At 48.6% G+C, this 14,933-nt stretch overlaps 2 long non-coding RNA genes across 2 annotated transcripts in view; one reads left to right on the top strand and one right to left on the bottom strand.

Moving 5' to 3' along the window:
• Window positions 1-14,933, top strand: part of LOC149437121 (uncharacterized) — an 830,460-nt gene that overhangs the window by 767,744 nt on the left and 47,783 nt on the right. The gene's annotated exons all lie outside the window — the stretch shown is intronic.
• Window positions 3,936-14,050, bottom strand: LOC149437122 (uncharacterized). Its single transcript, XR_016308176.1, has 2 exons — window positions 13,639-14,050; window positions 3,936-4,161 (listed from the first exon to the last, which is right to left on the bottom strand). It is a non-coding gene; the product is annotated as an uncharacterized LOC149437122 (long non-coding RNA).

The following is a 14,933-nucleotide window of genomic DNA, read 5'->3' as shown; positions in this document are numbered from 1 at the left end:
ATCAGATCAGAGCTTCCACTGGTCTCTGTCTTAATCAGTAAACCATCTGATACATATTCAGTTTATTATGCAAACGTAGAACTGTAAAGCCACCATAAACCCATCGTTCCTGGCCCCGAAATTGAGATTCCATTGACGGACCCCATTGCCATCCGCCTGCGCTCTCCCTTTGATTGGCAGGACCTCGCTTACCACCTGTTTAACATATCCGCAATGGCGAACCGGCGATGAATTGACCGAGGGCGTCTCGCCATCCATGGAATAAACCGGCAGATGTTTTTTTTTTTTATTGTTTTTTTTTTTTTTTAATATTCCGGCCGTTTCATTTTGGAGATGCGCACGTTCAGCCAGATGAACAATTTCATTATACAGTACAGCATGTTCATTCCTCTGCCGGGGAGGGGGGGGGGGAACCATGGAACACGAGTCTAATCGGTATTCAGGTGTAGACATCAATGAGATAGGATCACAAACGCTGACAGTATCTCCTGGCGCTGCAGAGTATGCTTAACCTGCGGCTGACCCTCGCCCTCCACCGGCCACCATATCAAAAAATCCCATCTCGTCTCTGCCGCTCGATTGCTTGCACAAGTATAAAAATGCGCACAGGGGGCCCCCCGGAACGTTCGCTGTCACAGGCGACTTTAACTCCAAGAGTCCCGGAGTGGACGGCACACAAATGGAATGTGGTCCACTCCGCGTACATAAGCCGGTCGACAAAAAAAAAAAATATTTGAACAATTCTGAGCTATGGTAAAATACGCGTCTATCAAAAATAAATAAATAAATAATACACGAGCAGCGACCGCAATATTGCAGGCAACAATAAATATACTAAAAAAAAACCCCACAAGGATGCAGCGCTTCACATATCAAAAGATGCAACGTAAATAAAAGCCCAATTTGCATAAATTCATCTTCGTTAGGACACCAATATTATCATGACGCTTCAAATTTGATCAAGAAGATGGGATGAGTCCACCAACACCCAAAGAAATTCAGCCTCTTACCAGACCGTAGAGACCCCCAATTACAGGCGGGTCAGAATACATGTAACTAAACTCTTCTTTAAACACGAATAAATATATCCCAATAAATAATATAAATAATACATACATAAATTAATTAAATTAGAAAAATAAATAATAAAATAAATGAATAAATAAATCCCAAAATTATATCAAACTAAATATCCCCAAAAAATGTCCAAAGTGTCTCTGTAAAGATGTCTTTCCAAATTCTCAAGCAAATTTGTATCACTCTTTAACCACTTCCAGACCGGACACTTTCCCCCCCTTCCAGACCGGACACTTTTACCCCCTTCCAGTCCGGACACTTTCACCCCCTTCCAGTCCGGACACTTTCACCCCCTTCCAGTCCGGACACTTTCACCCCCTTCCAGTCCGGACACTTTTACCCCCTTCCAGTCCGGACACTTTCACCCCCTTCCAGTCCGGACACTTTCCCCCCCTTCCAGTCCGGACACTTTCACCCCCTTCCAGTCCGGACACTTTCACCCCCTTCCAGTCCTGACACTTTCCCCCCTTCCAGTCCGGACACTTTCACCCCCTTCCAGTCCGGACACTTTCACCCCCTTCCAGTCCGGACACTTTCACCCCCTTCCAGTCCGGACACTTTCACCCCCTTCCAGTCCTGACACTTTCACCCCCTTCCAGTCCGGACACTTTCACCCCCTTCCAGTCCGGACACTTTCACCCCCTTCCAGTCTGGACACTTTCACCCCCTTCCAGTCCGGACACTTTCACCCCCTTCCAGTCCGGACACTTTCACCCCCTTCCAGTCCGGACACTTTCACCCCCTTCCTGACCGGACACTTTCACCCCCTTCCTGACCGGACACTTTCACCCCCTTCCTGACCGGACACTTTCACCCCCTTCCTGACCGGACACTTTCACCCCCTTCCAGTCCGGACACTTTCACCCCCTTCCAGTCCTGACACTTTCCCCCCTTCCAGTCCGGACACTTTCACCCCCTTCCAGTCCGGACACTTTCACCCCCTTCCAGTCCGGACACTTTCACCCCCTTCCAGTCCTGACACTTTCACCCCCTTCCAGTCCGGACACTTTCACCCCCTTCCAGTCCGGACACTTTCACCCCCTTCCAGTCCGGACACTTTCACCCCCTTCCAGTCCGGACACTTTCACCCCCTTCCAGTCCGGACACTTTCACCCCCTTCCTGACCGGACACTTTCACCTCCCTCCTGACCGGACACTTTCACCCCCTTCCAGTCCGGACACTTTCACCCCCTTCCAGTCCGGACACTTTCACCCCCTTCCAGTCTGGACACTTTCCCCCCCCTTCCAGTCCGGACACTTTCACCCCCTTCCAGTCCGGACACTTTCACCCCCTTCCAGTCCGGACACTTTCACCCCCTTCCAGACCGGACACTTTCACCCCCTTCCTGACCGGACACTTTCACCCCCTTCCTGACCGGACACTTTCACCCCCTTCCAGACCGGACACTTTCACCCCCTTCCAGTCCGGACACTTTCACCCCCTTCCAGTCTGGACACTTTCTCCCCCTTCCAGTCCGGACACTTTCACCCCCTTCCAGACCGGACACTTTCACCCCCTTCCTGACCAGGGCAATTTTCAGCTTTCAGCGCTATCACACTTTAAATGACAATTGCGCGGTCATGCAACACTGTACCCAAATGATTTTTTTACCATTTTTTTAAAACAGATAAAGCTTTATTTTGGTGGTATTTATTCACTGCTGGGATTTGTATTTTTTTTGCTATGTAAATGGAAAAGTCCCAAAATTTTGAAAAAAAGTGTTTTTTTTATAAAATTTTGCAAATAAATAATATTCCATCATAAATCTTGGCCAAAATGTATTCTGTTATCTTTTTAGTAAAAAAATCCAAATTATTTTATAACCAAAAATGATCATTTTTAATTATTTTTTTTACATTTTTATTTTATTTTTTTATATTATTTTTTTTTTTTTTTTTTTTGCATACTGTCACCCTAGCAGTACAGGGTCACCATGGTGACACTGTACTACTTGTGGTGGGTGATGAAGATTTTTTTTTTTTTTTTACACTGATTGCTTTTACACCCATATAGGATGTAAAAGCAATCATTTCTCTTTCTCTCTGTCTGCATTGTTGCACTCATTGAGAAGTACTGAGTGAGCTGTGATTGGTCACAGCTTGTCACATGGTACAAGGCTGTTGTAAATGGCCCTGTACCATGTGACCTCTGTGATCATTCACAGATTTCACACGTAGTAAGCAATGATGTCACAAGTAACATCTTGCTTACTACTTTGCATGTGATCACTGATTGGCCAATCAGTGATCACATGATTGGGACCTCGTACAGAGGTCCCGTCCAACGATCGGTGTTTCACTGTGTCCGGAGGACACAGCGGGCACCGGATCGCGGTGCTGCGTGCTCCCAGGGAGCGCGCACAAGCAGGGTGCGGGGAGGCCATTTATAAACGGACACCCGACTCTGCCACCGTCCGGCCGTTTATATGCAACGGCCGGTCGGGAAGTGGTTAATCATCCAGTATGGAATTTCCAAAATTCTTTGTGAACCTCAAAGAAATAAACTTATGATAGTGTATTACCTTTAAACTGAACATACATGCAAACTTGTGAAAACAGTGTATCATGCCAACTGCATAACGTGTACTCACACGTGAATAATCGTCAGAATACGTGACAGAAATCCCAAAGATCAGAATGTGGACCTGGACACTGAATAGCTCCAAAAGGATCAAGCTGTCTCCCAGTAAGGAATAGATAACTATCCGCTGAATTGATCCCAAAAATGAAGTGTGGTTCAGATGATGAAAACGGCTCCGAACTAATTGCTCCAGAGAGTAGACCTGCAGAAAATGGATCATCCTCATACAGGACAGTCCCAATTTAAAAAAAAAAACAGGAAAATCCTCATAGTGTAGTAATTTATAAAAGATTTATTGCCTTAAAACGTAGTATCGAACGTACATCAATGAAAATAGTAAAACAGCATGTCATCATAGGAAGCAATGATAGGTTTCAAACCAATAAAATGGCCGCCATGTTCCGGTACGTGCTGACATCACACGCTCTGGCTCCTCCCTGCGTGTTTCGTCATCGGTGACATCGTGCTTATCAGAGTGGAATTGTTAGTCATTTTTTGCAAATCTGCATGAAAAAAATTCAAATGTCATAATATTCAGGACCATTTAAAAAGAATAAAAACACACCTTTTATTATTTAAAAAAAACAGCAATCCTGAAATTCCATGTCACTGATTTTGACTAGGCTGAGATGATGTCTTCAAGTGGTTGTAAACCTCAGACATGAAATATGAACAAAGCATATGCCTCTATAGCGTGTGCTTGTTTCAGTCCAGAGCACTAGGTGGCATCGCTATCTGCTGCCTCTTTCCACTGCTATCAGCATGAATCACTTCTAACAAGTTTTCCTGACACCAAGAGAGATATGGTGACAGAGGAGGGATCTCCAGCTGATTGACAGCCTCAGCTCTTTTCGGGTCCTTTCACATGGGCGGACCCATTTAGTGGATCTGCTTGCTCAGCGGGGGGATCTCTCCGCTGATCCCTACTGAGCAAGTGGATGACAGGTCTGTGCCCGGTCTGCAGCAGCTCGCTCTCCTCAATGGATGGTCAGATGAAAACAGACCACTTCTCCATTTCCACGTGACCCAATCTGACCGACAGAAGGGGAATTGGATCCCCACCGCGTCCTTTTTTTGCGGGTCGGATCGGATTGGATGTCGCGGGTGTAAACGGACACATGTTCCTTTACACCTAGTGCTCCATAGAGGAGAATGGAGGTTCTGATCGGGTCTGCCTGAAAAACGGGCAGTCGAACCCGATCAGAACATCCATGTGAAAGAGGCCTTGCTGTGTGTAGGAAGGTGTGTCTCTTCCCTCCAATCAGCTCTCAGAGCTCTAGTTACTAAACTCTGCAGTGTATAATTTCAGCTCTCTGCCCTTTTCTGAACTCTTAGACAAACTTTATAAATTCAGCATTCTGAACAGATGCAAAGAAGAGAAAACTGCAGATAAATAGGTACAACTTATGTAGGAGGATTGGTTTCCTCTCTGTGTATCGGCTAAGGCCAGTCAGTTCACTGAGTATATCTAAGGGTTTACAACCACTTTGAGTCTGCTGCAGGCAGGAGGAAGCATTTCCTCAGTCTCCCCTCTCCCCTGTGATCAGACTTTATATTGTGTAGCACTACCCCTTTGGGGGTTGCTAAGAGAATTGGGTCCCCCTATAGTCCTGCACAGCCAGTCATTCCGCACAAGCTTTCATCCGGAGACAGAAATCAGTCCTTGAGCATTGGTTTTGTTTTTTTATTGAGGGGATTGATTGGGTAAAGGGGGGGTATAGGATGCCCAAGGGAACTGATACCTGAGGACAACTTCCTGAACTATTCACAACTTCACCTTCTTGAAGTAGAACAGTCTCTGTTGGAGTTCTAACCACAGCACCGCCCCAGACCCTAGATGAACTCCTCACCCAGAAATCTGGAAACTTTCTTCCTGAGTAGGGGATCTGGCTCCTGTCCCTTTAATTGAGGTGAACAGTCACTAGAAGGGGGCTAATCTGGTTTCCCAATAGAGTGTTCCTTCCTGTCCACCCGGGAGGTGCAGGTGTGCTCACTCAGATCCTCTCCTGTACCGCTTGCAGAATGGCTGCTGCTACCAGTCCTATCAGCTGGTCTGCTCCTTCCCTGCCATACAGGTGGTCCTCTCTCAGAGGGGCAATGAGTCCCAAGTGTTCCTCCTTTCTAGCTCCAGGCTCGCAGGCAGGCCCCATTCTACCAGGCCTCCTGGCAGCCTTCCCTCTCAAGCCTCACATCTTCCTTCAGCTCTGTCTCTACACCTCTCCCACCACACTCCTACTGCACAGGCTCTTGCACTTTTAAGGGAGTCCCAGCCCCTTGTAAAGCCTTCTGTTTGGGATTGGATGAGGTCCCTGAAGTGTGCAACCAACCACTCAGATCCACACACTGCCTCCAAGAGCCTCCTCCGAAAGCCTCAGAGCAAGGGGAAATTCCAGAGGGGCAGGCCTGCAGAGTCTCTCAGTCCTGACCACAATTTGACACCTCTGGCTATTACACCCAAGCTGCTAACCAGCTCCTGACTAACCATTAGGGTCCAGGGTCTCCCCCTAGCTGCACTAAGAGGGCGCTACAATTGTAACTTTTTAGAAAGAGGAGGAAACATGTTCTGTCTCTCCAATCTAAGCATTGAAAGTGTGATCTCTGTAACTTAGAGTTGTGATGAGATAGCGATAACTCCAATCTTAGTTGAATAACACAGGCAGTGACTCGATCCAGACGACACCTTGTAGATCTTGTGAAGTTTATTCCATAAACTGAGAGAATCTTACAACAATGAAAATCGGATAGGTCAAAAGATCATCATGTGATCTGCTCCATAAGACATGAGGCTTGAAGCTGAGGTGCATTACTGGGAATATGAACAAAGGGGTGGAGCTATCTCTACAGCATAAACTAAACCAAAGGAAAGGGAGGAGCAGAGACAAAATACAAAGAACACTTAAAGGCATATGACAGTCATGTGAAACATAACAAAGCATTTCCTCAGTCTCCTCTACCCAGTGATCAGAATGTGCCAGGGATCCGAAGAACCAGCTCGGGTAAGTACGGTGCAGGATCCCTGGACAGGTAAGTGTAAATATTCGTAGCTGACGACTTTTCATTTTTTGGGAGGGAAACTGAAGCTCCTCTTTAATCCGCTGCGGCCTGTAAATGCCGGGAGATGGGCATTGGTTGACACAGCGGTCACATGATTGGAAAGCTCCAGGTTGCTAGTGTACATTGGGAGCCTTATGGTCCCCGCTGGTGTCCGCACTCTTTCAGCACAGAAAAGTGTTTACATAGGGCCACATGTATGGGGCCTCTCTGCGTTGAAGCCCACATGGTGAGAGGCGACATGTATGGGGCCTCTCTGCGTTGAAGCTCACATGGTGAGAGGCCGCATGTATGGGGCCTCTCTGCGTTGAAGCCCACATGGTGAGAGGCCGCATGTATGGGGCCTCTCTGTGTTGAAGCCCACATGGTGAGAGGCCGCATGTATGGGGCCTCTCTGCGTTGAAGCCCACATGGTGAGAGGCCGCATGTATGGGGCCTCTCTGCGTTGAAGCCCACATGGTGAGAGGCCGCATGTATGGGGCCTCTCTGCGTTGAAGCCCACATGGTGAGAGGCCGCATTTATGGGGCCTGTCTACATTGAAGCCCACATGGTGAGAGGCCGCATGTATGGGGCCTCTCTGCGTTGAAGCCAACATGGTGAGAGGCCGCATTTATGGGGCCTGTCTACGTTGAAGCCCACATGGTGAGAGGCCGCATGTATGGGGCCTCTCTGCGTTGAAGCCCACATGGTGAGAGGCCGCATTTATGGGGCCTGTCTACGTTGAAGCCCACATGGTGAGAGGCCGCATGTATGGGGCCTCTCTGCATTGAAGCCCACATGGTGAGAGGCCGCTGGCGGGAAGAGGTTAATAGAACTGAGTAGCTGTCATAGGCTCTAATGAAGGGAGCCAAACTATGCCCACCCTTTCTGTCCAACTGCTCCATTCATAGAAGCCGTACTACATCTTCTATGAATAAAACATGATATATGAATGGAGGAGGGGTGGGTGTTTGAAAGGTCCGCCCCCTCCATTCATAGATCCTGTTTCAGTCCTGGAACTCTTTTAGCTACTTCCTGTCTACATACACTCGCATCACCTACACATCATTGCACCGAACCAGCTTCCTGATGGTGACAACAGTGGACCCTGCCTGAGTAATGTGTGTAATCTCCATCACAGGTGGATGTGACAGGGTGACAACGCAGGAGCCCATTTGGGAGACAGTTGTCACCCCAGAACAGGAAACACTTTCATGGCAGGATCACAAGGAATTTTGAAAATAAAATCTGCAAATTGAAAACAGAGCAAAAACGCCTGTATGAGATTTGTTTGGATTGGTGCGTCTTCCGCATACGCTGTGCAGTATATGCATCTTCATGCATGCAGGAAACTTCCTCACCTAGGAAAATGCAGACAGTAAAAATGCATTCAGAACACACATTGAACACAGAAGGTTTCAACCTTTCTGGAGTCCTCTGTACTGTCTCACTTCAGCATGCCTGCAGCGCACACAATGACTGCGGCCTCAGAACATGGGAGTCTCAATACTGAAGCAGATGTATTCCCTTGTTGATATTGATAGAAGCCAGGACTTGTCTGCCCAGAAAAAGAAGAGATAAGCAGCTGCCTGTGCAGGCGCTTGAAGACAGGTTCGTTTTGTTTGTTGCTTCTTTGGGTGGAGTGCCCCTTTAAATCCTAAGTAAGAGATCAGCGCTGTCCGCGATTAGCGATTTGCGGGTAATGAAAAGCCGGCAGTGTTTATCTGATAATCCAGGTACAAACGGTTTGTGTTGCAGTTTCGGGATGAAAGCGAATATCTCCCAGTTGTGCCACCGTCTGTCGGCTCTTCTGAAACTTCACACGCCGAGCGGCGGCCGGATTTTCTGAATTGATTACCATCGACTGGCGCAGGCGTTTGTGTCTCCCTTCAATTCATTCCCGGCCCAAATGGACCGATTGATCTGCTGTGAAGGCAGGTGTGTGCGGCGCTGAAACCCAACGGCTGCATTTCCTTCTGAAACCGGAATTGTTTCTTCAAGAGCGGGAAAATATCGCTGGCGGATGTTCAGACTCCCAGGTTGTCTCTATGTGAGCTGCAGGACTTGGAGAACCCGGCATCCAGCAATCTATACAAGTGATTGGGGTTTCTGCATCAACAGTTTTATTTTTTTACAATTCATGTCTGCAGTCTCTTACCATCTCCTGTACTGTGTCCGCAGTCTCTTACCATCTCCTGTACTATGTCCGCAGTCTCTGGTCATGCCCTGTACTATGTCCGCAGTCTCTGGTCATGCCCTGTACTATGTCCGCAGTCTCTTACCATCTCCTGTACTATGTCCGCAGTCTCTTACCATCTCCTGTACTATGTCTGCAGTCTCTGGTCATCTCCTGTACTGTGTCTGCAGTCTCTGGTCATCTCCTGTAGTATGTCTGCAGTCTCTGGTCATCTCCTGTAGTATGTCTGCAGTCTCTGGTCATCTCCTGTACTATGTCTGCAGTCTCTGACCATCTCCTGTACTGTGTCCGCAGTCTCTGGTCATCTCCTGTACTATGTCCGCAGTCTCTGGTCATCTCCTGTACTATGTCCGCAGTCTCTGACCATCTCCTGTACTATGTCTGCAGTCTCTGATCATCTCCTGTAGTATGTCTGCAGTCTCTGACCATCTCCTGTAGTATGTCTGCAGTCTCTGACCATCTCCTGTACTGTGTCCGCAGTCTCTGACCATCTCCTGTACTGTCTGCAGTCTCTGACCATCTCCTGTAGTATGTCTGCAGTCTCTGACCATCTCTTGTAGTATGTCTGAAGTCTCTGGTCATCTCCTGTAGTATGTCTGCAGTCTCTGGTCATCTCCTGTAGTATGTCTGCAGTCTCTGGTCATCTCCTGTAGTATGTCTGCAGTCTCTGGTCATCTCCTGTACTATGTCCGCAGTCTCTGATCATCTCCTGTACTATGTCCGCAGTCTCTGACCATCTCCTGTACTGTCTGCAGTCTCTGACCATCTCCTGTAGTATGTCTGCAGTCTCTGACCATCTCTTGTAGTATGTCTGAAGTCTCTGGTCATCTCCTGTAGTATGTCTGCAGTCTCTGGTCATCTCCTGTACTATGTCCGCAGTCTCTGATCATCTCCTGTACTATGTCTGCAGTCTCTGACCATCTTCTGTAGTATGTCGGCAGTCTCTGATCATCTTCTGTAGTATGTCTGCAGTCTCTGGTCATCTCCTGTAGTATGTCGGCAGTCTCTGATCATCTGTAGTATGTCTGCAGTCTCTGACCATCTTCTGTAGTATGTCCGCAGTCTCTGACCAGTCATAGAGGGTAAATTCTCCAATGGGGACACTAGTTCTCGTGACCTGGGGGTCCTCAAAGAATTTCCTTATTTTGCAGGGATTTCTTCTCACTTCCTGTTTGGCTATGAGACAGGAAGTGAAGGGAAATCTCTGCAATGGGACACTGATGGTGGAAAAAAAATCTTGGCAGGGATTATAACCCTCCTTTGCTCTATCCAAAATGGAAAAAAAAAGTTTTTCCTATAGTTCTGCTTTAATGGGTTCCTATATTACATAATGACTTGGTCGGGTTATAAAGAGATCTTCGAGTTCAATGTTAAATATAACGAATCCATAGATTGTCCCGACTGACTGGATGTAAAGATTGTTGTTGGCCCCGGAATTACATCACTGTGGATCAATCTAAAGTCGATTGTAAGATGAGATTGCATCAATCAATGCATCGATAAACACAGAGAAGGAGCCGATTTGTGTGTTCATGTGCCCTTTACAGTACAATGATCCACTCTGGTAAACCAGGGCCCCTCTCAGAACAAACCTTGGTAAACCAGGGGCCCCTCTCAGGGCAAAGCTTGGTAAGCCAGGGGTTCTTCCCAGGACCAACCTTGGTAAGCTTGGATTACCAAGGCTTGTCTCAGGACAAGCCTTGGGCCCCTCTCAGGAAAAACCTTGGTATGCCAGGGGCCCCTCTCAGAACAAACCTTGGTAAACCAGGGGCCCCTCTCAGGACAAACCTTGGTAAGTCAGGGGTTCCTCTCAGGACAAACCTTGGTAAACCAGGGGTCCCTCCCGGGACAAACCTTGGTAAGCCAGGGGCCCCTCTCAAGACAAATCTTGGTAAACCAGGGTTCCCTCTCTGAACAAACCTTGGTAAGCAAGGGGCCCCTCTCTGAACAAACCTTGGTAAGTCAGGGGTTCCTCTCTGAACAAACCTTGGTAAGCCAGGGGTCCCTCTCAGGACAAACCTTGGTAAGCCAGGGGTCCCTCTCAGGACAAACCTTGGTAAGCCAGGGGTCCCTCTCAGGACAAACCTTGATAAGCAAGGGGTCCCTCTCTGAACAAACCTTGGTAAGCCAGGGGTCCCTCTCAGGACAAACGTTGGTAAGCCAGCGGTCCCTCTCAGGACAAACCTTGGTATGTCTGGGGCCTCTTTCCAGACAAACCTTGTTAAGCCAGGGATCCCTCTCAGGACAAACCTTGTTAAGCCAGGGGCCCCTCTCAGGACAAACCTTGGTCAGCCAGGGGCCCCTCTCAGGACATACCTTGGTAAGCCAGGGGTCCCTCTCAGGAAAAACGTTGGTAAGTCTGGGGCCCCTCTCAGGACATACCATGGTAAGCCAGGTGCCCCTCTCAGGACATACCATGGTAAGCCAGGGGCCCCTCTCAGGACATACCATGGTAAGTCTGGGGCCCCTCTCAAGAGAACCGTGGACATTTTGCCATGTTACTTTTCACTGGTGTCCTCCTGTCACCCCATGTGATTGTGTTGGATAATGAAGCTGTGGGGGTCATTTGATGCCGGTGACACCTGCTGCTGTCCTGAAAGGACCGGTCACCAGTCTGTGTCCTCCAATCTCACAAGTGCCTCCTTTGCATTGTCCCGTAAATGGTGTCAATTAGTCTGATGGGGAAGACTCCACCATTGGGAATTCATTGCGGTGATTTCTCTGTCTAATAAGGCCGCCGTTCCCGGGGGACCCATTTCGGGAACAATTCTGGTGAGATCACCATTTCTATGGCTGCCAAGCTCTGTCCAATAAGGCCACCATTCCCGGGGGACCCATTTCGGGAACAATTCTGGTGAGATCACCATTTCTATGGCTCCCATGGAAAGGTTAAACACAACAGCTGGGCAATCGGCATAAATCACCTCCCTGGTGGACAAGTCATTTCCAGGGACACTGCGCTGACTGATGGTGTGAATGGCCGACTCTGTATTTCCTTTTTACTTACATAGCTCAGGTTTGTAATGGTTTTCACAGCATACAGATCAGCATTAATATGGAGGAGGCATTGGTTGACATCATTGGGGTGATATTGACACTGAATTGCACCACAACACCTTAGACTACGTACCTTTGAATGGCCATGTAATAAGGAAGCCTAGGTTCAGACCTGAGCGGGTTGGCAGCCCGAGTTTGTGCGGACGCAGCAGCCCGTTCATTTCACTTTCCCGCAGAAAAAGGGCTGCATACACATTTTTCAAAATATGGCCGCAGGGAAATCACTCGGTGCTTTTGGAACATTCAATTTCTCTGCATGTGCAAACCCACCGCGGGTTGAGATGCGATGGGCTCCCAATAAAGTGTTCCTAAACCCACAACAGTACAATCAGTCTGTAGATGCAGTAAAGGATGCTTGTTATACTCACTGTGGGATCTAAGGGGTTAATCCTCTTCATTGTGTAAAAAGGCTGTTTGATCCTGTCTTCTCTGATCCTCCTCTTCTTCCAGTGCCCCCCTCTTATCTCCTGATAAGACATATCGTGTGGAGACACTCTGTACATGCTCAGTTTGGTGAGTATTGCTAGAGAGGTTTTTTTTTTCTTGGGATGTGATCAGCACAGGGCCTTCTACAAAGTTACAATGTACAGTCTGATCACTGGGGGAGGGGAGACTGAAGAAATGCTTCCTCCTCCTTCTACAAAGGTACAATGTACAGTCTGATCACTGGGGGAGGGGAGACTGAGGAAACGCCTCCTCCTCCTTCTACAAAGTTACAATGTAAAGTCTGATCACTGGGGGAGGGGAGACTGAGGAAACGCCTCCTCCTCCTTCTACAGAGTTACAATGTACAGTCTGATCATTGGGGGAGGGGAGACTGAAGAAACGCTTCCTCCTCCTTCTACAAAGGTACAATGTACAGTCTGATCACTGGGGGAGGGGAGACTGAGGAAATGCCTCCTCCTTCTACAAAGTTACAATGTACGGTCTGATCACTGGGGGGAGGGGAGACTGAGGAAATGCTTCCTCCTCCTTCTACAAAGTTACAATGTACAGTCTGATCACTGGGGGAGGAGACTGAGGAAACGCTTCCTCCTCCTTCTACAAAGTTACAATGTACGGTCTGATCACTGGGGGAGGAGACTGAGGAAACGCTTCCTCCTCCTTCTACAAAGTTACAATGTACAGTCTGATCACTGGGGGAGGGGATACTGAGGAAATGCTTCCTCCTGCAAAGTTACAATGTACAGTCTGATCACTGGGGGAAGAGACTGAGGAAACGCTTCCTCCTCCTTCTACAAAGTTACAATGTACAGTCTGATCACTGGGGGAGGAGACTGAGGAAATGCCTCCTCCTCCTTCTACAAAGTCACAATGTACAGTCTGATCACTGGGGGAGGGGAGACTGAGGAAATGCTTCCTCCTCCTTCTACAAAGTTACAATGTACAGTCTGATGACTGGGGGAGGGGAGACTGAGGAAATGCTTGCTCGTGCCTGCAGCAGCCTGATGACATCATCTCAGCCTAGGCACAGTCACTGACTGGAGCCTAGGCTGAGAAAGCCTTCAGTAGATGATAACATTTACTGAAGGCTTTCCTTTTCTTTTGTTACTGAAGTTTCTCTTTCAGGCCATCCTGTTGCTGCGGTTGTTGTTGGTCATCCTCTGATTTCAGTGACCCGGGACCAGCATGCCCCCAGGCGGTGGGAGCCCCATATCTGTACGGTGATTGGTTCACCTCTGGGTCCAGCAGTACCTGTGATGTGATGTGTTGTAGCCCATCTCTGGCACGCTCTGTGGGTGCCGGCGGCTCCTAGCGAGGCTTCCAGCGGCAGCGTGGATTTGTGCCGCAGAGATGTGATGTTTATCCAGGAAGAGGTAATTAGTTGGAAGTGGAATGCAGAACCTTTTATTATGAAGTGAATCTCTTGTTGATATTCTGCTTCTTCAGTTGTTGAAGTTAAACATGCTATAAAGTCTTGGCAGGGTACGATCCAATAATAAACAGCGCTTACAGGAACCCGCCGCGCCTGCGCCTCTCCGGGGACCCGAGACGGTCCTTAAAGGGGAAGAGCCTACTCCATTGTCTTGTCTGCCAGTAGGAAGGCCGGCCATGTGCTCTGACCAATGACCACCAATGTGCTTTCTGATCGTGCAGCACAGCATTGGTCCGAGTGACGGGGGAGCAACTACAAAGGAGTGTTCAAACACCAAATCCCCCCCCCCCGCCTTCACTGTGCTGCAGAGGAGGGTGTCAACGCTTTCTACACACTTTTCCACCCACTACCCCGTCTTTGCACTCCCATTCTTGTAAACCCACCTACTGTAAATGCTGACAGTATTTGTCCCTGTGGTATATGTCAGAGCATTAGAGTGTCAGCTCCTCTGGTACAGAGATCTATGTGACTGTGGGGGAGGGGACAATAGAGTGTAAGCTCCTCTGGTACAGAGATCTATGTGACTGTGGGGGAGGGGACAATAGAGTGTAAGCTCCTCTGGTACAGAGACTGATGTGACTGTGGGGGAGGGGACAATAGAGTGTAAGCTCCTCTGGTACAGAGACTGATGTGACTGTGGGGGAGGGGACATTAGAGTGTAAGCTCCTCTGCACAGAGAATGATGTGACTGCGGGGGAGGGGACATTAGAGTGTAAGCTCCTCTGGTACAGAGACTGATGTGACTGCGGGGGAGGGGACATTAGAGTGTAAGCTCCTCTGCACAGAGACTGATGTGACTGCGGGGGAGGGGACATTAGAGTGTAAGCTCCTCTGCACAGAGAATGATGTGACTGTGGGGGAGGGGACATTAGAGTGTAAGCTCCTCTGGTACAGAGACTGATGTGACTGCGGGGGAAGGGGACATTAGAGTGTAAGCTCCTCTGCACAGAGAATGATGTGACTGTGGGGGAGGGGACATTAGAGTGTAAGCTCCTCTGGTACAGAGACTGATGTGACTGTGGGGGAGGGGACATTAGAGTGTAAGCTCCTCTGGTACAGAGACTGATGTGACTGCGGGGGAGGGGACATTAGAGTGTAAGCTCCTCTGGTACAG

Source organism: Staurois parvus, unplaced genomic scaffold, assembly GCF_062004578.1.
Source record: "Staurois parvus isolate SC_StPar_1 unplaced genomic scaffold, SC_StPar_1.0 ptg001310l, whole genome shotgun sequence".
NCBI classification, from domain to species: Eukaryota; Metazoa; Chordata; class Amphibia; order Anura; family Ranidae; genus Staurois; species Staurois parvus.
The sequence above is the reverse complement of the archived record's forward strand: the minus strand, read 5'-3'. Positions and strand labels throughout refer to the sequence as shown.